This window comes from Bos taurus, chromosome 10 (assembly GCF_002263795.3).
Source record: "Bos taurus isolate L1 Dominette 01449 registration number 42190680 breed Hereford chromosome 10, ARS-UCD2.0, whole genome shotgun sequence".
NCBI classification, from domain to species: Eukaryota; Metazoa; Chordata; class Mammalia; order Artiodactyla; family Bovidae; genus Bos; species Bos taurus.
In genome coordinates, this window is record NC_037337.1 from 85,164,962 (window position 1) to 85,190,289 (window position 25,328).

The 25,328-nt window shown below is 48.5% G+C and overlaps 1 protein-coding gene across 6 annotated transcripts in view; it reads right to left on the reverse strand.

Annotated features, from left to right (window-relative positions):
• MIDEAS (mitotic deacetylase associated SANT domain protein) overlaps window positions 1-25,328 on the reverse strand; it is a 72,539-nt gene that overhangs the window by 40,782 nt on the left and 6,429 nt on the right. For 2 of the 6 annotated variants that reach the window (XM_059890934.1, XM_015473282.3), the window contains exon 2: window positions 1-25,328. This exon is cut by the window's right edge and continues 3,756 nt beyond it. The exons of the other annotated variants lie outside the window; for them this stretch is intronic. The gene's annotated coding sequence lies outside the window, so the exon portion shown is untranslated. 6 annotated transcript variants of the gene reach the window in all.

The window sequence follows — 25,328 nt, forward strand, 5'->3', positions numbered from 1 at the left end:
CCCGCTCCTGCCCGAGCTCCCGCATCGGCTGTCCTTTTTCCGCCGCGGGCCGCAGCCTTCGGTCGCCTCCCAGGCTCCAGCCGCCTGCACGCACTCCCGATTTTAAAAACAAACAGGCGCCTCCGCCGCCGCCCCGCGGCGCTCTCAGCGTTTCCGCCAGCCCGCGCCTCCCAAGGCTGGGAAGTTTGCTGGAGGGGCCCGGGCGGGACGCGCGGGTTGTCACCCCTTGCTTGCGGCGCAGGAGCCTCGACGCACTCCGCGCCCGTGGTTTCCGCCTCGCGATCGCTCTCCCTCCCTCCGTGTCACCCCCAGTCCTGCGATGCAGTGTCAGGATTGCACTGCTCTGACTCATCGGTTGAGCTCACAGCTTGAAAAAAAAAAAAAAAAGAGAGAGAGAGAGAGAGGGCGAGAGGCAACAGCGAAGGAGGAGGACTCTCTGGCGTGCTACAAAGGATTGCACAACTCCGGGCTGGGAGCGCGGAGCGCCCAGCGGCCGGCCGGCGCGCGCGGCACGGCGGCGAGCAGGAACCAGCTCTACCACTTCATCAGCACAACTGTCTCGGGTCGGCCTCTCTGCCAGCAGGCCCGGCACCGCCCACTTCCTGAGACCAAATAAGGCAGGGGAAGGCGTCTTTAAACCTCCGGCGGCTGCCCGGGCTGGGGATTTCCAGCAGACCTCACCTCCACTCCAGAGACTGTCGCCACCCTCCCCCAGCCCAGGAACGGTGCCCCCCGATGGCTTTGCTGGAACCAACAAGCCACGCGGCTCGTTCCTTTCACACCAAGGTCAGGAGGAGACGGTGACGAAATGTTTGGAAACCCATCGGGCCTGCCAGGAAAGTCTGTGTGTGATGCTGGGGGAGGACACAAGTCGCTTTCTTCCACAAAGAAAACTCTGGTTTTGGATACGGTAGGGCACGCGCAGTCCTCTCCAAGGCACTTTATTAACACTCTCCCCCAGTTTCCCTTTTTGGCTAGCGGTGTTAAGGTTATTGAGAGAGTGGTCCCAGCTCCTAAAAGACCCATGTCTCGATTACCTAGATGTAAAAAGCGTCTCGGTTTAATTCTAGCAACTGAGGCCAGAGTTGGGCAGCTTTGGGCTGCCTGCCTGTAGTTCCCCTACCTTTCCTACCATCACCTGATGCCATCCCGCGATGCCTCCTCAACTGGCGGGGAAGATGGGAAACATTTCTGCTACTCAGGTGGTTCTTGCTGGCCCCCAAGTATCCTTACAGTGAGGCTCCAGGGCCAGGAGTAAGTCCTGGGGAGGGAGCCCATTTTCCCTGGCTCTTTTCATTTGTTTTTGTTTTTACCAAGGAGATGGGTCAGAAGGAGATTTTTCTTTGAAGGAAAAGCCACTGAATAATATACTGTGTCCTGGCAGCAGCCGCTTTTCCCCTGTGGCCAGTCCTGAGAGGCAGGTGCATCCTTTGCTTTCTCAAGGGGAAGGGGAGGGGCAGCAGAATGCGATTCTCACCGCCCTTCTGAGCCTGCAGGGCAAGGCCCTTCCCCACCCCGGCCCTCCCCCTGCCCCCAGTGGATGACAGAGACAGTGGTGTCATCTGCATATCTGAGGTTACTGATATTTCTCCCGGCAGTCTTGAGTCCAGCTTGTGCTTCTTCCAGCCCAGCATTTCTCATGTTGTACTCTGCATAGAAGTTAAATAAGCAGGGGGACAATATACAGCCTTGACATACTCGTATGTTCTGCCTAGAAACCTTCAAAACCCCACTCTTGCTTCTAAGAGGCATGACCTTCCTGTCCTCTTCCACCCTTTCGCTGGTGGGAGCCCCTGTATGCAGCTGGAGCTCACACCTTACCCAGGAGGAAAAGGGCTTATTTACACATATGTCACAGTAATGACAACTTAGTTTTATCTGCAAAATAAAGATAATTATGTCAGGGGACTGGACCCGATGACCTCTTAAAATTCCTTCCAGTTTAAAATCCGTGATTCTGTGATTGCCAAAAAATGAATAGAGGAGCCAGGGAAACCACCTCCAACAAAGAAAAGCCCAGGCTCTCAGATTTAGCATCTGCTCTGACAGTATTGTTCCTGGCAATTCTCAAAGCATGTCCCCCCACACAGCCTACTTAACAACCCTGTGTGTGTGAGAAGTTTCAACTCACTCAGTTTATGGATGAGAACACTGAGGTTCAGAGAGGTCGAGTGACTTACACAAGATCACAAGGCAAGCCGATAGTTTGCCACCTCTCTTCCTCTTCCCATCTCACCCAGAGGAAGGCAGTGAGTCACTGAAGGATTGAGGTGCTCAGGCATGCAGGCCCCCAAGTAGAGGCTGGACTCCCGGGACTCCTGGCAGAGGTTCTGTGCAAAATCTTTTTTGTTTTTTCCATTTGTCTGATGTTTTCCTTCCCACTGACACCTCATCCAAGTGAGGGAACCAAAGCAAACCCACCTGGTCTCTGGTGCTCACTGCTGCCAGGTTCCTCTGCAAACCTGCAGCCATCCTGACCTCCCTCTTGGGCCTGGTCCCCAGAAGTGGGCTTGGGCCAGCACAGAGCCAGCCCTTCCAAGAGCCACTGCAGACCAGCCCAGGGATGTTCCCCTCCAGAACCCTGGCTGGGGAGCCCATTTCTAAAAGAGCCTGCCACCACGGAGCCAGAGCCCAGCCTCCAGGGAACAAGTGGGAGCCATTCCAAAGGGCACTCCTCAGCCTTGTCCCGCCAGGACTCCCTCCCTATCCCATGCCGGGCTGCTGGGCTGGGCCCAGGAAGCAGCACAGGGAGCAGGGGTGGATGGCAGGATGCATGAGAAACAGGAGTCAGTGATCTGGAACAGCCCTGCTCATCTTGGAGTAGCTCTCACTCACAAAGGAAGAGAGGGAGAAGGGGCATGTGTGCGTGGAGGGGAGGAGGGCCCAAGACTGTCCCAGATGGCGCCTGCCTGGCAGGAGAAGTCTCCCTCCCAAAGGCCGGCAGATGAGAATGTGTAAAGAAAGCTGCAGCTCTTCCAGGAAGGCCCTGGAGGTCAGTTTTGCTGCAGATATGACAGTGCAGAATCACTGACATGTGAAGTGAAAGTTTTGGTTCTAGAAGCTCTAACCCTTCCTACAGGTGCAACTAAAAAGGGTGCCGATTGCGGAAGAAAAGAAAAAAAGAGAGAGATGGTCCAGGCTTTTCTTCACCAGCAAGCTACAAACTACAGCAAAGAGCACAGAGCTCCAGGTCCCAGGGAGTGCATCTGCTGAGAAACACTCCAGGAAGCAAAGCACCCTTGACAGGATCTCAAACCCTGGCTCCCAGTGACCATAGAATATGGCATTCAAGAGGCTTCCAGGAACAGCATCAGCTCTCTGGACTCTGCACCGAGTTATCCCTCACTGCCCTGAGTGGTCATCATTCGTATCCTCTTCTGGGGCAACCTGAGACCATGAAGAAGCTTGCACGGGGGAATACTGTGGTGTGTGAATTCTATCCCAATAAAACTCTTACTAAAAGATAAAAAGAAGCTTCCATGGAAGCCAAGTTCTCACCACCCGTCCCCCTGCCTCCATTAACCTTGTTTCCATCATTCATTTAAAAGAGTTTTCTTTACCCCAAAACCCATGCCTGCTTTCCAGTCCTTTTTCCACTGTCCTTTCTCTATCAGGACTTTCCATCCAGGCCAGCACACACAGTGTGTTTAAGTGAATAACCAACCTTTGCAGGAATGTGGGGAGTTGAGAGTACAAATACCTTTGAGGAAATCTCAAATCCACCTTATGTCCCTAACGTGCCTTGTGTCCTGCTGTTACTTCCCTTTTCAGAATAAAGGGACTACCTACCTCTGGGACCTCATGACCTACAGTTACAACAGAAGAAAGACAAGGCTGTATGTAGAAAGAACAAGGAACCAGGACTGAGTCTGGATCCTGCCTAACTAAAGCCAATCCACTGTGTGATCTTAGGGAAGTTGACACTTAGCTTCTCTGAGTCTTGAGTTCGGGGTCCCTGTGAGATTCACTCTAAAGTATTTGCGACACAAACCCTAAAAGAATGCCACCTTCTAGGGATTTAGAGAATCACAAAGACAAAAATGGTTTTATAGCTGTATCATGCCGTGTACCTATACGAGGTTACAATTTTTTTTTTTTTACTATTTTATCCTAGATCCTCTTCTCCCAAAATTAGCTTTTCCCTTTTGAGAACCTCGCCAAGATTCTGTTTCCTCTGAAAAGCCCCCAGGTCCACCCATCAGCCTGGGGTGCCCAGAGACACTCTGCAGCACTGACTCAGTGTCCCTTCCAGGTATCTCTCCAAGGCTTCTGCCCAGCTCCTTTGGGTCCTTCCCTCCAAGCTTTTCCACTGCATGCCCACCCGTCCCCAGTAGGGACACTCCTTTGACGCCTGTGCCTTCTCTTCACACCCTTTTTTGGCCACATCCTTTCCGAGGAAGCAGAGGGCTCAAAACCCCAGCTGTGAAGTTAAGGGGCTATATGCTGACAAGTCCCTGCACGGCCTTCTCTTCTGCCCTTGAGAACCCAGGGGGCCCTCCGCCTGAGTTCACACTGACCTCACCTGTTCCAGGCAGGGCCGCGTCGGCCCCAGCAGCCTGTCCTCACACTGGGGCCCATCCACTGACCCCCGCCTCCACCTCCCTCTCCTGCAGGCCTGGGCCAGGTTCTGAGTGCCTTTGTCAGGCCCAAGAGGGAGCTTCTGCAGATGTCCCCAGTTGCTGCTGTCGCTCTGGGACAGACGTCTGGCCGGGGATAGGGAGAAAGACAAAACAGGTGTGGCCACCAGGGAGGGCGGGCCGGCAGGGCCACAAACAGAAACGCCCTTTCTTCACAGAACCAGAGCTGCCAGCTTCCCAAAGGCTTCATTTCAGCACAGTCCAACGCCCCCTGCAAAACCAGCCCCAGAACAGACTCCTTCATGGGCTGTTCTCTGGAACTCGGCTTCCCTACCTTATGGCTGTGGGTCAGGAGGAACAGGACCCCTGAGATCCAGTGTATGCACTGGGCAGTTTTCTAAAGCCTTATTTTTAAATGAAAACAAATACAAATGATGCATCTTGGACTAGAAGCCAAAATTCATATTCATGAGAATGTACAGGTTAAGAGCACAGGCTGAGACCTGAGTCCAATTCTTGGCTCATACTAGCTTGATGACCTTGAGCAACTTACTTAACCCCTTGGTTTTTCTCATGTGCAAAATGGGGATGATAAGAGCTTAAAACAATGGTATACATTAAGTCTTTCCTAAGTATTGGCTACCATTTTTTCTCCTCTCCTAGTCTAGGATATTTTTCACCCATACTGCCATCAGAGTGATCACATCCCTTTTCAATAGCTCCCACCAGACTTCCCTGATGATCCAGTGGTTAAGAATCTTCCTGGTAATGCAGGCAACGGGAGTTCACTCCCTGGACGGGGGGAAAAAGGATTCCACATGCCACGTGATGCAGCCAAAAAAAAGCTCCCATGACCTACTGCAAAAAGCTGTTAGCCAGTCACTTGCGGTTCTGGAACGATCTGGCTCTTCCCTACTTCCCAGTCCCAGGCCCACCCAGTCAAACAACCTGAAGTTCCCCAAGACATCTGCTTTCTCCCATATGCTTCTCCTCCTTGTATCCACAGGTAAACTTTACCCTGCTCTTGACTTGAGCTTAATGGTAGTTCTTCTAGGAAGCCTTCCTTGACTCCTTCAAGCAGAGGACGGCCACTGCAGTGAACACTGCTGGAGGCCCCCCAACCCCAGATCCCCGTTTATCAGGCTGGTACACCATTCCCCAGCTACTGTTGAGTGTCGGCTGCTAAGGGCTCACAGTTGCTCCCTTCTCAAAGGGAACCCTTCCTGGGAGAGAGCACTGCAGGCAATGATTGACTGGGGGTGGGGGGGGGGTGGTGTCAGAGAGGGGTGGGTCCAAAAGATGGACCCCCCCCTTCCCTCAAGGCAGGATCATATCTGTGCTAATGCAATGCCAACTGCAGGGCTCCCTGTGGCATCTGGCTGAAGCTAGTTCCAGCTGCAACACATCCTTCCTTGCTTAGCTTCTTCCTCAGCCAAGATCCGCTTTGCTCACTCCCTTCCTCCTCTGCGTGCATGCTCAGTCGCTTCAGTCGTATCTGGCTCTTTGTGACCCCATGAACTGCAACCAGCCAGGCTCCTCTGTCCATGGGATTCTCCAGGCAAGAATACTGGAGTGGGTTGCTGTGCCCTCCTTCAGGGGATCTTCCTGCCCCAGGGATCGAACCCACATCTGCCTGAGTCTGGTGCACTGCAGGTGGATTCTTTATCCACTGAGCTACCTGGGAAGCCCTCAGAGAACTTCCTGTCAATCCCAGGCACTTCCAATTGTCTCGGTCTCTGCCCCTAAGGATCAAAACAGCCGCGCTCTCTCCTAACTCCCATGGCATTCTCTGTTTTTCTTGCCTCCGTCCCTTACACATTGTTTCTACAGCTGCTTCCTGTACCATCTCCCTACTAGGATCAGAGCTTCTCAAGTGCACAGCCCAGGCCTGAGTCACCTCGTATCCCTGGTGCCTATACATGGTGGGTGCTTAGTAAATTAAATGCCTGTTGATAAGTGCACAAATAAAATATTTGTGAAAATTTGAGGTAAGCAATAAGATGTAACTGTTACTATCACTATTACCATTCTGTTTCTTCCATTCTAAGATGCACATTTCCCCCATTTTAATATCTCTGAAATCAGGATGCATCTTACAATTGACAGCACATCATGGTTTAACTAGCAGCATTTTCTTTTTCATAGTTTGCATAAAATAATGGTTGTTTCACAATCATTGGCTTCTTAGGGTCAATGGTATATGGTATTATTATTATTATTATTTGCCACACAGCTTGCAGGATCTTAGTTCCCCAACCAGGGATCGAACCCAGCCCCTGGCAGTGAAAATACTGGGCCTTAACCACTGGACTGCCAGGGAATTCCCTGTATGTTGTGATTATTACTATTACTACTGCTACTGAGAGTGGATCTCCTGGGTTCTGGGGACTGCAAGGCAAAGCCCACAGAGCTAAGTCCCCGTTACATGAGCTCAGTAACTGTCAGGCAAGCTCTCATAAAGTGACTTGTATTTTCCCAGAGGTCAGAAGGACCCCTGTGTCTGGACATCTCTGAAAATTCCCATGAAAGCAGGCCAATGTGATGTGAAACAAGCTCTGAACAAAGAGTCAGGAGAGCAACGTTCTGGGCCTAGCTCTTCCCTTAATTTTCCAGATGACCCCATGCAGGACCTATCAACACATTAACTGAGCATCTACTAAATGCTTGACATGATGTGACCCCGACGGGTCCACCCAGCACCCTGAGGAAGCCATTATCCTCTTTTTTATAGATAAGGTTAAACAGCTCTTCCAAGGTCAGACAGATGGTACTTGACGGCCGGGCTTTCTGAGTCCTGATCTCTGCTATATGAGGATGCCTCCTTGGGTCTGTTTTCCCAGAAAAACCATCAAGTAATGAGGGGTCACAGGTTGGAGGCTCACAAGCCAGGCTCATTCCCAGATACACTGCATTTGACCTATATAATGTATTTTATTTTTATTGAATTAAATGTATTTCCAAACATTTATTTAAATCAGGAGATTTAAGTTAAAAATCGGGATTTCTGGTTTATCATTAAAAAAAAAAAAAAAAGGAACATTGCTTACATTGGGCCCTCCTTCTCCGGGGTGGAGTCAAGTAGCTGTGCCAGGCACTGTGATGGGAGGTACACGTTCCAATTTTCCACAGATTCCACCCCTTCCTAGGCCACGGGTCACTGTCATTTATCATCTAGCCTGTGCTGTTCTCTTACACCCAGCCTGCCTCTGTTATTGAGATCCCCCTACTCCCTACCGGCCTTTCAGTGGGTGATCCTTAAACCAGATGCACTCAGGTGCCCTCTGCAGCCCTTACCTGCCTTTGGCTCCTCCCAGAATCTCCCAGCACAGCCTCCCTCCAAGGAGGTCACTTTAATGAACCTATTTCAGAACGAGCAGGCAAACCCCTGCCTGGCACCTACCTCCCCTCTGCTTCCATCACAGGCACAGTACCCTCTTCGTGGGTACCTCCCACCCCCACCCAGAGCCTCAGTCCAGGCAGATGTGGAGAGGAGTTAGCCCAGGTCGAGGGGCGGGGCCCCATCCAGGAGGCAGGGAGGAAGGCAGGACTTTGTATTTCCCAACAGGAAAGTGGTACCGAGGAGATAAATTGTAAGCGGGGGAGGCCCTGCAGTCACAGATGAGCACAGTTTGACACATAAGGAAAGACAAACAGTAAATCATCAGGAGGAAAAATGCCGGGTCTCAGCAGCAATTTGAGAAATGCAAATTAGAACACCATTAAGGAGCCATTATGACCCGAGTCAATGTGAAAATAAGTAAATAAATTAAACCAGAAAGCTGCTGTTGGCAGGTCATCAGGAAACAGCTGCAGATACACTGAGGTGCTGCTGTAAACTGCTCAGATCCTTCTAGGATGTGATTCCACATTGTGTTCCAAGAGTTGAAGACTTGATCAGGTTATTACAGTCAGGAGACCAGATCCCATGAAAACAACTCAAACTACCACCTCAAAGGAGTCTTTATAAAAGAGGCTCATAGGAGCCTGTATTTAGACTCCCCCCAAATGGAACTCCATTCAGATTACAGTATGGTATGGTAACAGAATGAAATATAAAAGGTTGACATGAGGAAACAATCTGATGAAACCATTCGATGAACTCATGTTAAGTGACAGAATCAGAACAAAAAATAGTACAGGGGGACTTTTTAACTATGTTAAAACTCCGTAGGAACATTTTGCAGCCATCAGAAAATTCCAAACTGCAAATTGCCAAGGTGTAATGTTTATTCTGTTAAGTTGATCAAGATGGTTTAAATAATGATGATGATGATAATGATGATGATGGTAATGATGATATTGATGATGTAAAGGCCTTTGGACAGAATTTCCTCATTATAAACATACCCCAGCCCAGGTCCCAGGCACAGGTAGGTCCTGCCCCCTGCCTTGATGAGGAAGGAAGAAGGAATGTAAACTGGGAGAGGAGGGTTATGACTGTGGGCAGGAGGAGGGCTCTGAAAGACACTTCTGCCCAAGAAACAAAGTGACACAAATAACCCCGCACCGTTTAACCTCCAGAGTCCTGGGTGCTAGCTCTTAATACTGCTGCATTTGCGCTCTCAATTTTACTAATACCTTATTTCAGCAACTTCGTAGGTGACACTGGGGCTCTTTGCGGGCTAGCCTAGGAACCAGCCCAACTACCATTTATAGCATGTTTCTATGGAAATGTGTTTCAAGCTACAAGAAACTGAGCTGCTGACAACCCTGGGGCACGCACGTGGTCTCTAAATTAGGGAACTGAGACGAGCAGTTATTGCTGGGTCCTGGGCTCAGGAAGACAGCCTGTTACTTAGATTCTGTATCAGTTAGTACACCAACCAGCAGTGGTCCCTTTGGAGTTGGCTCGAGATCACTGCAGGGGATGGGAATGGGACCACAACATCGAAGAATGAACACGATATTCCAGAGAAGCCCACACCCACGCACAACCTGAGTGACACCCACGTACAAGCCTGTGTGACAGGAAGGACATGAAACTGGCCTGAGTACCCTCGTGAGTATCCAGGCAAGCCCTGGGCCCACACGCTCTCCAGTTTCCCTCTGACCCCGGCAAACCTCCAGCCACAAGGCCCTATTTCAGTCTGATGATGGAAGAACAAACTCCAAATTTTTGAGAGTTCTGGAATCTGGCTTGAGCGCATGTAGGCTTGTGATAAACCCATCTCTCCACACATTCTGTTGCAGTGGCTTCTGCGTCTGCAGGCTCCAACCTGCCCACTCGAGCGAGGTCTGCCCAGGGCTCTCCCGGCTCCACCCACCCTGGGACTCCAAACAACACAAGGAGTCTCCATTTCCTGCCTTGGACTGTGCTAACCACAGGGGAAAGAATGATCGTGGGCCCTCCAGACACTCCACGTGACAAGAAAGTTCCCCACCGAGAAGGCTACCTAGAGTCTGTCGTACAGAGTGAGGTAAGTCAGAAAGAGAAAAACAAACATCATGTCTTAACACGTAGACGAGGAATCTAGAAAAATGGCAAAGATGATCTTATTTGCAAAGCAGAAATAGAGACACAGACGTAGAGAACAAATGCATGGATACTGAGACAGAAAGCTGGGGAGAGGGGCGGTGGTTGGGGATAAATTTTGGAGATTGGGACTGACGTATATACACTATTGTGTATAAAACAGATAACTAATGAGAACCTACTGTATAGCACAGGGAACTCTACTCAGAGCTCTGTGGTGACCTAAACGGGCGGGCACATGTGCTCAGTCACTTCAGTCATGTCTGACTCTATGCAACCCCATGGAAGGGAGACCACCAGGCTCCTTTGTCCATGGGATTGTCCCAGCAAGAATACTGGAGTGGGTTGCCATGCCCTTCTGCAGGGGATTTTCCTGACTCAGGGATCAAACCCACATCTCCTGCATCTCCTGCACTGCAGGTGGATTCTTTACCATTGAGCCACCAGGGAAGCCCAACCTAAATGGGAAAGGAATCCAAAAAAGAGGTGATAGATGGCCGTTTTGTTTTGCTATACAGCAGAAACTGACAGCAGTGTAAAGCAACTATACTCCAATTAAAAAAAAAAAAGACAGGGAGAAGGCTCCACACAGGGAGGCAAATCCAAGGGGGAGTGGTGGGTAAGAAGGCCGTTCACTAGGCGTCTCAAGGTTCTGAGATGCCAGAGACACAAGGTGGTCAGAGATGGTCAGAAGACAGTCAGCTGCTCAGCCACAGGCCACACCTGCAGCTGCAAGTCCCAGCAGAGCTCTTGGCAAGATGGGAGGGGTCAGAGGGCCCTGCCGGCCAAGCCAGAGAGAGAGAGACTGGATGAACGTGGGGGCTTCCTTCCTGAGCTTGGTTAAAGTGAAGTGAAAGTCGCTCAGTCGTGTCTGATTCTTTGCATACAGTCCATGGAATTCTCTAGGCCAGAATACTGGAGTATTCTGGTAGCCTTTCCCTTCTCCAGGGGATCTTCCCCACCCAGGGATCGAACACAAGTTTCCCGCATTGCAGGAGGATTCTTTACCAGCTGAGCCACAAGGGAAGCTCCCCCCCACCCCGAGGTTGGTTAAAGGGCAACTCTAATTTTCTAAGTTTCAATACTATAATGAATATGTGCAACCCTGCAAACACCCAAGGCACAAAGTCACTGGGGCTCCACCTGGGTCAGGCAGGGCCACAGGAGGTCAGTTTGCAAATCACACCCTCTCTGCTGCCTGTGTGAAATGCAGACAGAAGAGAGAATCTGCCTCCCGCTGTGGCTAGGCCTGTGGGACCAGGCAGAGGTGAGTGGGCAGCTCAGAGCCAGAGTCTCAACTTCAAGGCCACATGTGCTCACTGAGCTGGAGCCCTGGAAACCCAGGTGCGAACAATCATCTGGGACTCTGAGGCCACTGGGGATTGCCTGCACCAGGCAGAGTCCATGCTGGGAGCCCCAAAGTTATGTAGTTAGTCAGCCTATGAAGTCAGGCCTCCTGTTACTAAAAGACTCAGTTAGCCAATCTGACTTCTCCAGCCCCTGCAGTGCAGCGTGCTGATAAGACATACCAATTCTTTCTTTCAGGTGGTAGCAGATGGGAGGTTTGGAGTTCCTCCCCTGGGGCCTCCCTCCCACCCAGATCCAAAGACATTGATACCTTAAGGTCTTTTTTTAAAGAAAAGTATATAATTATGTAATACAAGTAAAATATATATAAGCTTATACATTGATATGTTATATAAGTATAATATATATTAAAGTAGGACAGCAAGGAGATCAAACCAGTCAATCCTAAAGAACACCTGTGCTGTGTGCTGTGCTTAGTCACTCAGTTGTGTCTGACTCTTTGTGACCCCATGGACTGTAGCCCACCAGGCTCCTCTGTCCATGGGGATTCTCCAGGCAAGAATACTGGAGTGAGTTGCCATGCTCTCTTCCTGGGCATCTTCCCAACCCAGGGATCGAACCCAGACCTCTCGCATTGCAGGCGGATTCTTTACCATCTGAGCCACCAAGGGAGGCCTGAATATCCATTGGAAGGACTGAAGCTGAAGCTCTAATACTTTGGCCACCTGATGTGAAGAATCAACCATTAGAAAAGACCCTGATGCTGGGAACGACTGAGGACAGGAGGAAAAGGAGGTGATAGAGGATGAGATGGTTGGATGCCATCATCGACTCAGTGGACATGAGTTTAAGCAAACTCCAGGAGATAGTGAAGGTCAAGGAAGCCTGGTGTGCTGCAGTCCATGGGGTCATAAAGTCAGACACGACTTAGGGACTGAACAACAACAACAAATATAAATGTTGTATAAATATAATGTATATTAAAGTATGTGGATATAATGTTATATAAGTATAATATAAGTCACTCAGTCATGTCTGACTCTTTTTGACCCCGTTGGACTGTAGCCCACCAAGCTCCTCCGTCCATGGGATTCTCCAGGCAAGAATACTGGAGTGGGTTGCCATTTCCTTCTCCAGGGGATCTTCCTGACCCAGGGATCGAACCCAGCTCTCCCGCATTGCAGGCAGAAGCTTTAACCTCTGAGCCACCAGGGAATCCCAAGTATAATATAGTAAAGTGTATTAATATATAACGTGTTATATTGATATAAATATTGTTGTTATTTAGTCTCTAAGTCGTGTCTGACACTTTTGTGACCCCTGTAGCCCACCAGGCTCCTCTGTCCATGGGATTTCCCAGGCAAGAATACTAAATGAGATATTGATATGAATATAATATATATTAAAGTATTATATAAATGTATATATATATATAAAGCAATTTTAAACACACAAATACTCCATTCATGACCACGTCACCTAAATCTTGTTTTCAGATCAGATCAGTCGCTCAGTCGTGTCCGACTCTTCTCGACCCCATGAATCGCAGCACGCCAGGCCTCCCTATCCATCACCAACTCCTGGAGTTCACTCAGACTCATGTCCATCGAGTCGGTGATGCCATCCAGCCATCTCATCTTCTGTCATCCCCTTCTCCTCTTGCCCCCAATCCCTCCCAGCATCAGAGTCTTTTCCAATGAGTCAACTCTTCACATGAGGTGGCCAAAGTACTGGAGTTTCAGCTTTAGCATCAGTCCTTCCAAAGAAATCCCAGGGCTGATCTCCTTCAGAATGGACTGGTTGGATCTCCTTGCAGTCCAAGGGACTCTCAAGAGTCTTCTCCAACACCACAGTTCAAAAGCATCAATTCTTTGGCGCTCAGCCTTCTTCATAGTCCAACTCTCACATCCATACACGACCACAGGAAAAACCATAGCCTTGACTAGACGAACCTCTGTTGGCAAAGTAATGTCTCTGCTTTTGAATATGCTATCTAGGTTGGTCATAACTTTCCTTCCAAGGAGTAAGCGTCTTTTAATTTCATGGCTGCAGTCACCATCTGCAGTGATTTTGGAGCCCCAAAAAATAAAGTCTGACACTGTTTCCACTGTTTCCCCATCTATTTGCCATGAAGTGATGGGACTGGATGCCATGATCTTCGTTTTCTGAATGTTGAGCTTTAAGCCAACTTTTTCACTCTCCACTTTCACTTTGATCAAGAGGCTTTTTAGTTCCTCTTCACTTTCTGCCATAAGGGTGGTGTCATCTGCATATCTGAGGTTATTGATATTTCTCCCGGCAATCTTGATTCCAGCTTGTGTTTCTTCCAGTCCAGCGTTTCTCATGATGTACTCTGCATAGAAGTTAAATAAGCAGGGTGACAATATACAGCCTTGAAGTACTCCTTTTCCTATCTGGAACTAGTCTGTTGTTCCATGTCCAGTCCTAACTGTTGCTTCCTGACCTGCACACAAATTTCTCAAGAGGCAGATCAGGTGGTCTGGTATTCCCATCTCTTTCAGAATTTTCCACAGTTTATTGTGATCCACACAGTCAAAGGCTTTGGCATAGTCAATAAAGCAGAAATAGATGTTTTTCTGGAACTCTCTTGCTTTTTCCATGATCCAGCGGATGTTGGCAATTTGATCTCTGGTTCCTCTGCCTTTTCTAAAACCAGCTTGAACATCAGGAAGTTCACGGTTCACATATCGCTGAAGCCTGGCTTGGAGAATTTTGAGCATTACTTTACTAGCGGGTGAGATGAGTGCAATTGTGCAGTAGTTTGAGCATTCTTTGGCATTGCCTTTCTTTGGGATTGGAATGAAAACTGACCTTTTCCAATCCTGTGGCCACTGCTGAGTTTTCCAAATTTGCTGGCATACTGAGTGCAGCACTTTCACAGCATCATCTTTCAGGATTTGGAATAGCTCAACTGGAATTCCATCACCTCCACTAGCTTTGTTCGTAGTGATGCTTTCTAAGGCCCACTTGACTTCACATTCCAGGATGTCTGGCTCTAGGTCAGTGATCACACCATCGTGATTATCTGGGTCGTGAAGATCTTTTTTGTACAGTTCTTCTGTGTATTCTTGCCACCTCTTCATAATATCTTCTGCTTCTGTTAGGTCCATACCATTTCTGTCCTTTATCAAGCCCATCTTTACATGAAATGTTCCTTTGGTATCTCTGATTTTCTTGAAGAGATCTCTAGTCTTTCCCATTCTGTTGTTTTCCTCTATTTCTTTGCATTGATCGCTGAAGAAGGCTTTCTTATCTCTTCTTGCTATTCTTTGGAACTCTGCATTCAGATGCTTATATCTTTCCTTTTCTCCTTTGCTTTTCACTTCTCTTCTTGTCACAGCTATTTGTAAGGCCTCCCCACACAGCCGTTTTGCTTTTTTGCATTTCTTTTCTATGGGAATGGTCTTGATCCCTGTCTCCTGTACAATGTCACGAACCTCCATCCATAGTTCATCAGGTACTCTATCTATCAGATCTAGGCCCTTAAATCTATTTCTCACTTCCACTGTATAATCATAAGGGATTTGATTTAGGTCATACCTGAATGGTCTAGTGGTTTTCCCTACTTTCTTCAATTTCAGTCTGAATTTGGCAATAAGGAGTTCATGGTCTGAGCCACAGTCAGCTCCTGGTCTTGTTTTTGCTGACTGTATAGAGCTTCTCCATCTTCGGCTGCAAAGAATATAATTAATCTGATTTCGGTGTTTGACCATCTGGTGATGTCCATGTATAGAGTCTTCTCTTGTGTTGTTGGAAGAGGGTGTTTGTTATGACCAGTGCATTTTCTTGGCAAAACTCTATTAGTCTTTGCCCTGCTTCATTCCGTATTCCAAGGCCAAATTTGCTTGTTACTCCAGGTGTTTCTTGACTTCTTACTTTTGCATTAGTCCCCTATAATGAAAAGGACATCTTTTTTGGGTGTTAGTTCTAAAAGGTCTTGTAGGTCTTCATAGAACCGTTCAACTTCAGCTTCTTCAGTGTTACTGGTTGGGGCATAGACTTGGATTACTGTGATATTGAATGGTTTGCCTTGGTAACGAACGGAGATCATTCTGTAGTTTTTGAGATTGCATCCAAGTACTGCATTTTGGACTCTTTTGTTGACCATGATGGCTACTCCATTTCTTCTGAGGGATTCCTGCCCGCAGTAGTAGATATAATGGTCATCTGAGTTAAATTCACCCATTCCAGTCCATTTCAGTTCGCTGATTCCTAGAATGTCGACATTCACTCTTGCCATCTCTTGTTCGACCACTTCCAATTTGCCTTGATTCACGGACCTGACATTCCAGGTTCCTATGCAATATTGCTCTTTACAGCATCGGACCTTGCTTCTATCACCAGTCACATCCACAGCTGGGTATTCTTTTTGCTTTGGCTCCATCCCTTCATTCTTTCTGGAGTTATTTCTCCACTGATCTCCAGTAGCATATTGGGCACCTACTGACCTGGGGAGTTTCTCTTTCAATATCCTATCATCTTGCCTTTTCATACTGTTCATGGGGTTCTCAAGGCAAGAATACTGAAGTGGTTTGCCATTCTCTTCTCCAGTGGACCACATCTGTCAGATCTCTCCACCATGACCCGCCCATCTTGGGTTGCCCCATGGGCATGGCTTAGTTTCATTGAGTTAGACAAGGCTGTGGTCCTAGTGTGATTAGATTGACTAGTTTTCTGTGAGTATGGTTTCAATGTGTTTGCCCTCTGATGCCCTCTTGCAACACCTACCGTCTTATTTGGGTTTCTCTTACCTTGGGCATGGGGTATCTCTTCACGGCTGCTCCAGCAAAGCGCAGCCATTGCTCCTTACCTTGGACGAGGGGTATCTCCTCACTGCCGCCCTGTCCATGGAATCCTCCAGGTAAAATCTTTTTTTACCTTATCCCAATTTATACCACAGCCAATGTGACCAGTTTTTATGCCCTCATTGAATAAGTATATGTGCAGTTTTGCCTGTTAAAGCAGAAGCCATTTTTTCCACAATTCTTCAACATTTTCCCATGAATTAATATCATCTTCATACTAGGCTAACAGACTATTCATACTACTTCATACTAGACTATTGTTGGCACAATAGTCCACTGAGTCTAAGTATCACAAATTATGTAGCCATGTGGAACACTCAGGCTGTTTAACAGTTTTTTGCTATTTCAAATGATGTTGTTACAAATATCTTGGTGTGTATAGCTCTTTTCTTATCTAGAATTATTTCCTTAGAATAAATTCCCAGTAGTAATACTAATACATAAAAGGAAATTAACATTTTTTATGGCTTCAAGTTCTACATTTTAAAGATATATTTCTCTGTGTGAGTTATCTGGATTATCTATTTTCCAAAGTAGTTTTCTTGACAACACCTTCCAATCCTGCCAATCAACATCTACCCTTAAAGTCAGTCCACTTTTCCCAGCTCCCCCTGTGGGTTGGGCATCTGGAGCATAAACCCTACAACTGAATGGATGTTAGAGGGAGCTCCACTGAATTTGCTGGGGAGGGATGAGGAAGGAGGCCAGAGATGTGGGTGAGAAGGTGGAGGACTGAGATGGACAGGAAGAGGGAGCTGGTCCCAAGGAGGCAGAAACAAAAGCAGATCTGAAAAGAAATCTGCAAGTGGGCCAACACCTCCCCAGGACATCAACCCCACCCCACCACCCAAGCTTCCTCTGGGCTGATCTTCCAGGTGCCAAGAACAAAGACACACTTCAGTGGGTTCCTAAAGGAGCTTCTAGAAATACTATGTGCTTTCGGGTTCTGCAAACATATTTTGCAAACAACAGAGGCCACGCACTCACCGGCAGTCAAGTACACTATGTGAGTATAGGCTCAGCCGCTAAGGGAGGCCGACTTGGAGAAAGAAAATATTTTCAGAAAGAAAGTCTACCCCATCAGCCATGGCAGGAAAGATGCTTTTCCACGGCTCTCTCTTTAAGTGGCATGCAGACCCCTGATAACTGTTCCACACCAGGAGGGCTCCTGAGAGGTAACACGGGTCCCACTGTGAGGCATCATAAATCACACTGCCTGCCAGGCTCCGTTCACAGGTTTGGGGAATTTCTGAGCAGGAAAAGAACCACATGTGTCTAAGTATCTCATTTTATAGACAGAAGGAGACCCCAAGTGCCTGCTTTGGGGCTCCTGCGGCACCCTGCTGCAGTCGTCGTCAGGGGGTGCTCGTCCGCCCCCTCCGACAGGAAAAGCTGCAGTGCAGCCCGTCCTGACCACCACTCGGCTCAACAGGGCTTTCATTTTAAAACCTCAAGGTCGGCTGACTCGTTCTCCCCAGTTCCTTCTCTGTGCAAAGCCGGCAGACAGTGCCGGGCACGTCCTCCGGGCAGCTTGTGTTTCTCCTTCTTCAGGGGTTGGGCTGATGGGGGAGGGAAGTCTCTGCCACCTTCAAACCAGCTCCTAACCGCCACCGCCTCCTCAGAGTCCTCTCCAGGATGAGGGGGACCCAGGTGCTGGCTCTCTGTGGCCCTAAATCCCCTTCTTCTCCTCACCCGGGTCTCCCTCAGGCTCAGAGCAACAGCAAAACCCCCAGGGTATTGGCTCCATCCGCAGGTGCCAAGGGAGACTATCAGCTCACCCACCACAAGTGCCCTGGACCTAGGCCAGGTCCTGGGCCTGTCCCCCGCCTCCCCCTGCATCCTCACATCCCCTCAGGCCACCCTTCCAGTCACATCACCGACACCTACCTGTGCCAGGCCAGGGAGGAGCCAGGCACACCTGCGGCTGATGCCAGCCTCCTCCTATGGGGAAGTGCGACTAGAAATGCTAGGGTGGAGGCTCAGGAAGGCAGCAAGGAAGCAGGTGACTTCTGGCCGGCTCTGTGGGCATCTGCCAGCAAACGGACAGGGAGGACGTTCCAGGCAGGGGGCCAGCACCGCACAAGGCACAGGGGCTTGACCGCCGTGCTGAGGAGCAGAGACAACATAAAGGGCGGCTTGAGGGAAGTGCGTGCGGCAGGAGAGGTGGGCTGGGGCTCCCAGGCCCTAGGGTGCCTTTCTGAGGATGGGGAGCTTCCTCCTGCAGGACTTGGGCAGCCCTGAAAGGTTTTTAAGAGGGGTGACATGATTTTGCCTGGAGGATTCCATGGACAGACAAGCCAGGCAGGCTACAGTCCGTGGGGTCGCAAAGAGTCGGATATGACTGAGCAACTAACACTTTCACTTTCACGATCAAAGCTGTGTTTCAGTAACATAACTCAGATCCCTCAAGACTTCTTTTTCTGCTTCAGTGTTGTTTTTAACGCGATTCCGTTTCATCTGGACAGAAATGGGCCAAAGGGGGCAAATTGTGCCAGAGCCAACACTGGCCCGGAACACTCCTGCTCGTCCCTCCTGGGGGTCACCCTGACCCCACATTGGTGAGCAGGCCTCAGGCTCAGGCCTCACCTCCAGTCCAGGATGCAAGAACTCGGCCCTTAACACACTCAGCTGCGTGGAGGCAGCAGCTCCCCACCAACAGGCACCAGGGGAAAAAATCTGAAACACTAGCAGCCACCACAGCCATGAGTCCAAAAGTTCAAAACTGCATTTTTCTCTTTAAAGCAAATGAACTGCTTCATCTAAGTTTACTGGAACTGAATGACCAAGATTTCATGCAAGATGCCCTTACTTCAAAGAGTTATCACCAGAGGGCCTGGGGGCAGGAAGGGAGCTGGCGCTCACCTAATCAACACCTCGTCTGGATGAAGAAACTGGGCAGGGATGTGACTGGCAATGCTGACAGTCCCAGGTAGATGAAGCCCTAGCTCCTTTAGTTCTTTCTCAGCCAGGATATTGGCTAAAACGCCTCCACCAGGTTGACATCATCAGAACTTGAGAAGGGCCCAGTCCTGTTGCTTTGGACAGCTTGGGCACCAGGGACCGCAATCATTCCACACACCAAGCAAAAGTGAAAGTGTTAGTCTCTGGGTCGTGTCTGACTCTTTGTGACCCCACAAACCATAGCCTGCCAGGCTCCTTTGTCCATGAAATTCTCTAGGCAAGAATACTGGAGTGGGTAGCCATTCCCCTCCCCAGGGTATCTTTCCAACCCAGGGATCAAACCTAAGAATGGCACAGAATCGCACAGCAGGAGATTCTTTACTGGCAGAATCAGATTCTTTACCATCTGAGCCACCAGGGAAGCCTCCACAAACCAAGCCTGAAGCCAAAACTCCAACCTCCAGTGGAAAGCAAGACAGCACCTCCCAAACACCTCATGGCCCCGTGGGTCTTGCCCAATCCAGAGGAGAAACAGAATTCACGCTGTAGCTGCCTGTTAGGCAGAGAGAGCCAAGCCTTGGCCTCGGTCCTTACAAGGCAGCACTGAAGTTTTCCAAATGTTTAGGGAGGATCCAGATGCTGGGATGAGCTCTCTTTTCCACTGGAATCATTCAGATTCCAGAGGAAAAACCCAACTGCTAATAAAACACTCAAAAGCACAAAAGGATCCTAAAGTTTAGCTGGAAACTAAAGGATTCAGAAAGAAGATCAAAACGTGGATATTTTCAGTGGCCTAAAGGGGATGCCCTGTCTCCACTTCCTATGAACTGCACTGTCCAATATTCCCAGTTTGAGGGTTAGGATGGGCTCTGGCTTCCATGATGGACATCTGTTCACCGGGCCTGTGCACCCATCCTCAGGTTTCAGGAACCTGGTGCTGTGAGTCCTTGTGGAAGGAGGAGTTTCACTTGCCACTGGGGAAGCTGTAACTCCAGAATGTATGAGAACATGGGCATGTGACCTAAGCCAGCCAACCAGATGCTCCACCTGGGCTCTGCCTCTGGATTGAGTGACACCACAAAGAATCAAGGAGAGTTCAAAACTCATTCCAGACGTGGTGGCAGCATTCAGGTTAGCTGGCAGCCAGGCCAGAGGCATCATCACTTTGTCTTCGGTTCCAGCTACACAGCTTCGCACAGAGCCTGATAGATTTCTGAGCCTCCTTCTCCAGATTTCCAGGACATTCAGTGAGTCACCAGATATCCTTCCAATACATTCCTTTTCTCATTAATTTAGCCAGAGTCTGCTTCTGCTTTTGCAGACCAAAGACCTAGATTACCCCAGTATGTCCTTCGACCTCTACAGACTCCTCTGGCCCCCCGAGACAACACCTTTGCTCAAGCTTCTATCCTTCCCTCTAAGAAAAGTCTCATTTAAATACTCGTACATAGGAGAGGATTATAGCCACCTTATAATCACAGATATGAACAAAAAGACATAAATGCTGAATATAGCAATCCATCCTACCCAGGTTCTAAGTAGATGCCCCAATTTGGGGAATTAACACCAGAAATTAAAAGCATTACCACTCTTTTGGACTCTTCTCTGTTTCCCCATCAGTTCAGGGCAGGGTGGACTTGGAGTCAAGAAACCTGAGTTCAAGAACTTGCACATGTCATTCCAACCCTGGGGCAGGTGGTACCTGTACCACCTATTTCTCCAAGAGGTTAAATCAAATGAGAAGAGCCTACTCATGGCAAAACTACAGGAACTTTTAAATTCCTAAGTCAATCATTCCTTTCAGTCCTCTCTTTCTTGATGTCCCCAGGGATGAATAGGTGATCGATTTCAACTCAATAAAAGACATATGAAAATATGTATCATGTGTTGTACTCGGTGAACAAAATAATGATCTTTGCTGTTGTAAAATGCAACGCTTCCTCCTCCTTTGGCATCTGTGGCACCAAGCTCTCCTGATGTCCTTCCTTTCTTCTTGGTCTCCGTTGCTGACTCCCCTTGTACTGTACCCATTAAATGGGGATCCCCTCACCTCCAACTGCATGCTCTCCATGGGTGATGCCATCAGGTCCCCTAGCTCCAACAGTGTCCTGGTGATTCCCAAGTGTCTGTTTCAGAATGTCTGACAAACAGGGGGCTAATGGGAGGTAATCGGATTTGTCTGGAACTCGTCTAGAAGCTGTAGCTGCACAGTAAGGAATCATTTTTACTTAAATGATATGTTTATTGGTTACTTAAATGATACATTTATTGATAGCTTGCTTAGAGTCCATGGGGGAAGCAACGCTCCCCACTGCCATCCTCCAGTGGTATATCTTGCCCCCAGACCCACGTGTCCAACTGCCCACTAGAACTGCTTTCTCGAATGTCCTGCAGTTGTCTCCAGAGATTAGACTCAGTGTCCCTCCCCTAAAACCTGCTCCTTCCCCCTTATGTTTCAAGTAGAAAGCTAAGCAAACACTCCAACTTCTTCCTTGCTCTGTTCATTTGGTTGGACCTCCAGGCCTGTCAACCCAACTCCCATGACACCTTCCTAATCCAGCTTTTCCCTCCCGTGCCGCTCTGGCTCTGACTCTTTTTCATCTCGCCCCAGGGACCACACTGACCTCCTGCAGTGACCTCCTCACTGGTCCCTCTGCTGCCCAACTTCCCCGTCTCCGGTCAATCCTCCATATCACAGTGAGTGATCTTTAAAAAGACAATCTGATCCTCTCTCTCCCTCATACACACACATACACACACACACACACATCCATGGGACCCCAGGGGCTCCCACTGCCCTCAGAGTAAGGTCCAAATCTCTCTGCTGACACCAATGGCTGGCCCATGACCTGGCCCCCGCCCACCCCTTTCTGCACCCCCTCCCACCAGCGCTCCACCACACCCACTGCTGTAGCTCCCAGAGCAAACCGTGTTGTGTCACACCTCCATACCAGGCCCTGCCTGAGTTGCTCCCTGTGCCTTGAATGCCCTGACCCCCTTTGCCACCTGGTGGACGCCTACTCCTTCCTCAGGACTCGGCTCAAACACCAGCTCCTCCAGAAAGCCTCATCCTCATTGATTCCATAGCCTTCATTGGGTACAGGTATGGGACAAGGCACTGGGGCCGTGTAGACCTTGCCCCATGGTCCCACTCTCCTCTGGCCTGGACGAAGTGACCCCATCCTGCTTCTGAGCCCTGCACACCCCTGAATCCTTTCACCCTGACATCCGTGGCACTAATGGCTCTTAGCTTTTGTGCATGTCTGTCTCCCTCAGGGACTGTGAACCCATTGAAGCAGGAGGCTGACTCTTCTTTATCTTTGCATCCCCAGCACCTTGCATATGGCGTGAGTGACTGAATGAAGAATGGGAAGGGGAATCATTCTATAAACCATGACAGGCAGCATTCCACTGCTACTGGGTATTCACATCCGAAATGCTAGCTGGATACATCAGCACAGGCTCTTTGAAGGAAAATCCTGAGCCTTCCCCAACCTCCAGTGCAAGTGGAAATGAGGATCCAAGAGTGGCTTTGACCCCTAAGTTGTCCCAAGCACACGCTGTTGGGAGGCCACAGAGGAAGCGGATGTAGGCTCATGGGGTAGATTCCTCGCAGGCCTCTTACAAGTGCCAGCAGTAGGGAGGCTGGGGAGGGGAGACAGGTGAAGGAGAGAGAAGGAGAGCAGATGGGGAGGACTACGGCCTTAGAGCAAAGTGTCTGCCATGCATGGCACTGCCCTCTCCCAGCCCCACGGCAATGACAGGTCACCCAAAGCTTAAGTCCTTCCTTTGCAATCTTGAAGTTTAAAACCCACTCCATGGATCTCTGTATCACACCCTACTCACCTGTTCAAAGAACCTTTCTTGCTTAATCGCCTATGGTTATTTCCTAAATTATAAACCTGCCGTCTGTTCAAGGGTGAGCCTGGGCAAAGAGCCCCGAGCCTGCTGCCTGCGGGATGTCACAGTACTAGCATTCAGCATGCTGGGTGAGACTGTACTGTTTGAACACACACATATTTCATACTACAGAGCCCCCAAGTTCAAGCCAACCACTTTATCTGCTGCCTGACCTTAGAAACAACACCTTCTTCCAGAACTAGAGGAACCGCCTAAGATGAAGTATCAAGAGCTTGTGTGTCTGCCAGCTGCCTGCTGCCCTACTAAGGGACTTTCAAGGTTAACCCTGATTGCATTCTTATTTTTCACTTTTCACACTGGCTTTATTTTATTGTTATTTATTAGTTGCAGCACAAAGGATCTTGATCTTCACTGAGGCATGCGAACTCTTAGTTGCGGCATGTGGGATCTAGTTCCCTGATCAGGGATCAAACCAAGGCCCCCTGCACTGGGAGCTCCAGGTCTTAGCCACTGGACCACCAGGGAAGTCCTGACACACTGTTTAGAATCTGATCCTCAGAAAATGCAACTCCACCAAACTGCATTTTCTTAGCTGACAGGTCCCTCTGGCTATAAACCTCAGAAGCTGACTGCCAGCCTCCTGGAGAGAAGGGGCAGGTGGGATCTCTGATTGGGCCACATGCAGTGTTGGCAAAACTGTAGCTGTTCTACATATGCCCAGTGAGAACAGTCAGTCTTGCATTCATGGGCTTTCCCAGAGGGTGCTAGAACTGTGTTCCTGGGCTTCTAGCACCCCACTGTCTTTCTAAAGACCTCGCTTTCACCCTGGCTTTTGGTTTTGTTTTTCTTTCAAGTTTCTTCTTTTTAAATCTTTGTGTACTGCCTGAAGGAAACTAAAGAGAGCACTGTAAACAAAACCCTTGGTTTACAAATACTGGAACTGCTGATTATGATGACTAAGACGATCGATGCAGGATGGTGAAAGAAAATGGAACGTGGGGGTTGCGCCTGACTGAGTTCCACTGAGCAGCTGTGTAGTCTCAGAGAAGTCACTTATCCTCTCTGAACCTTTTAGTTAAAAATGAGTTACCTCAGGTACCCTTTCCAGCTTTAAATTCTCTGAGATGCTGTTACTACGGTTACTATAAAACAGGATGATAACAGTCCCTAAGGTCCTAAAGCTAGAAAAGGCTCATCAGTTCTAAAAACTGATTATTTTGTGAAACAGCAGACTCTAGACAATGTGGGTTTATTAAGTGCAGTTTATGCACAATTTTTCAGAAATAGTTTTCTAGGAAAATCCCAGTTTCACCCTTATAAGTACATCAAGAAACTTCAGTTAAAAGTTGAATTCAACATACTGACTGCAACATTGCATGTAACAGCAAAACACTGGAAACAACCCACACATGCTCTTCAACAACAGACTAGTTAAAGAACTTCCCTGGAGGTCCAGTGGTTAAGAATCTGCCTTGCAGTGTAGGGGACCTAAGTTCGATCCTTAGTCGGAGAACTATGATCCCACATGCCACGGGGCTACCAGAGCGCCACAACTAGAGAGCCTGTGGGCCATATGATGCTGTGAAGGTCCTGCGTGCTACAACTAACACCTGATACAATCAAATACATAAATAAATATTTTTTAAAAAACAGTTAAATAAATGATGGTATTTTCAGACAGTGGAATATAATTTAGCCGATGGAAAATGTGAAGCGGCTCTATGGGCACTGATATAGAACAATCTCCAAGACACATTAAAAGTGAAAACCGCAAAATGCAGAACACTCTGTAGGGTATGCCAGCATTTGTTTATATATTCATATTTTCTTCTATGTGCAGAAGCCACATCTGGAAGCATGGCTGAAAAATGACAAATTGTAGTTGCCTAAGACAGAGACACTTAAGGATTGAAGAAATGGGCAACATTAGAGGATGGGAAATTAATTTTTCAAAATATTATGTTATCAAATTTATCAATATTTTCTTATGGGTTCTGTTTTGTCCTTTTCTTAAGAAGGTCTTCCTAAAAATAAAAATTTTAAAAAAGGTCTTCTTTCTCTCAAGGTTAAAATACATAATCATTTTTCTAATTCTATTGCCCATTTATATATGTTTATATCCGTATCAGCTTCCCTGGTGGCTCAGCAGTAAAGAATCCGCCCACCAAGCAGATTTGAGTTTGACCCCTTGGTCAGGAAGATCCCCTGGAGAAGGAAATGGCAACCCACTCCAATATTCTGGCCTGGGAAATCCCATGGACAGAGGAGCCTGGTGGGCTACCGTCCATGGGGTAGCAAAGAGACATGACTTAGCAATTAAACAACAGCAGCTGTTTAGAATATATATATATCTGTATAGTAATCTATTGTCTATATTGACTA